At 39.4% G+C, this 1,456-nt stretch overlaps 1 protein-coding gene across 2 annotated transcripts in view; it reads left to right on the top strand.

The window, feature by feature from the left end:
* The window catches only part of LOC106879424 (SAFB-like transcription modulator), a 63,492-nt gene that overhangs the window by 4,822 nt on the left and 57,214 nt on the right, over positions 1–1,456 (top strand). The window lies entirely within an intron of this gene.

The raw sequence follows: 1,456 nt of genomic DNA, 5'->3' as shown, positions 1-1,456 counted from the left end.
GTGTGTATGTATATATTGAGTTGTCTGTGTTTCAAATTTTATTGTTGACTGATCACCTCTCTTTCTGCCTCTACTTATTGCTTTCTCTCCTTTTCTGAGCTACACTTTAAGACTGCCATACCCCATCTTCTTGTATCTACTATAATTGTCATACCGTCTTGGGTCTGCTCTTGATGGCCTCCCCACACCTTTGTCTCCCATTCTCTATAGTCATCTCTACATACTTCTGACATTCATCTCTGTCACTGTACATCTCTCTCTCTCTCGAGCCTCCCCACTCATAATCTCTTTATTTTCTGGTCTATCTACAGGTTTGTTATACTGCTGCTTTCCACCCTTCTTGCACTGCCACTCGTCACCTCTTCCTTCTTGAGCCATTCCAATTTCTCCCACCTTCCTTTCCCTTCTCATACTGATATTTACGGATCAACCACACCTCCAGCATTGTTCCTTCACTACATCCATCTCTACCCCCTTCTCTAACCATCTGTTATTACTCTCATTTCTCATTCTGATTAACATACCCACCCATCTGTCCTCACCTGCTGTCCATATTCTCTCCTATACTCACCTTGTTTTGTCTTGAGAGTACTCTCTGACTCTTTGTCACTACCATCACTGTCTTCTTTCCACTTACTCCCACCCACCTTTACATTATGTCGGTGTAGCCATTTATTTTCTCTAGAAGAAGACACCTGAGCCTGTCTCTCTATCATACTCTGGCCTCTGAACACCTGGCATAACTTCCAACTCTGCTACAATCCCATTCAGTGCTGGGTTCTTTTCCTTTGTCTTGCAAGTTACTTGGTGACCTCCCTCATGTTGGTGTTATGGAAAAAGCACCCAGTATACTCTGTAAAGTGGTTGGAATTTTGAAAGGCAACTGAAATGTAGTAACCATGCCAGATCTAACATTGGAGTTTGATGCATATCTCTAGTTCTGTTGGATCCTTTCGAACTGTTCAACCTATGCCAGCATCAAAGACAGATGTTAAATGATGATGATTCTTGCAAGAACATGGGTGATAATACCGGGAGATGTATCAGTCATAATAACTTTTTATACTGTAAATAAATTAGGTGTGTTATTCTCCTTAGCAGATTGTTTTATCTCTGTCTGCTGAGCTGACAAGTTACACTCTTCACAGTAACATATCATATGGGCAAGAAGTGTATTAGAACCCTTTCTGCCAATGTAATCACTAGTTAATATGCAATACAATGTCCTCATATTCAGGTGTGTGTAACTGAATTTTAGACTGAAGTTTTAAATGATACTGTTATACACACTAGTCCAGTGTGTATCAGTATTATGTAGTGTAGTTTAATTAATTCAATGTCATGTCATACACAGTTGTGTGAAACTGTTTTAGTCTGTGTTCAGATGTGTGTAATATAGGTTTGTGTAACTGAATGATGTAGAATACTGATGTTGAATTATTTTTTTTATTTCCAG

This window comes from Octopus bimaculoides, chromosome 17, assembly GCF_001194135.2.
Source record: "Octopus bimaculoides isolate UCB-OBI-ISO-001 chromosome 17, ASM119413v2, whole genome shotgun sequence".
NCBI lineage: Eukaryota > Metazoa > Mollusca > Cephalopoda > Octopoda > Octopodidae > Octopus > Octopus bimaculoides.
Note: the sequence above shows the minus strand (reverse complement) of the source record. Positions and strands in the feature narration are given on the sequence as shown.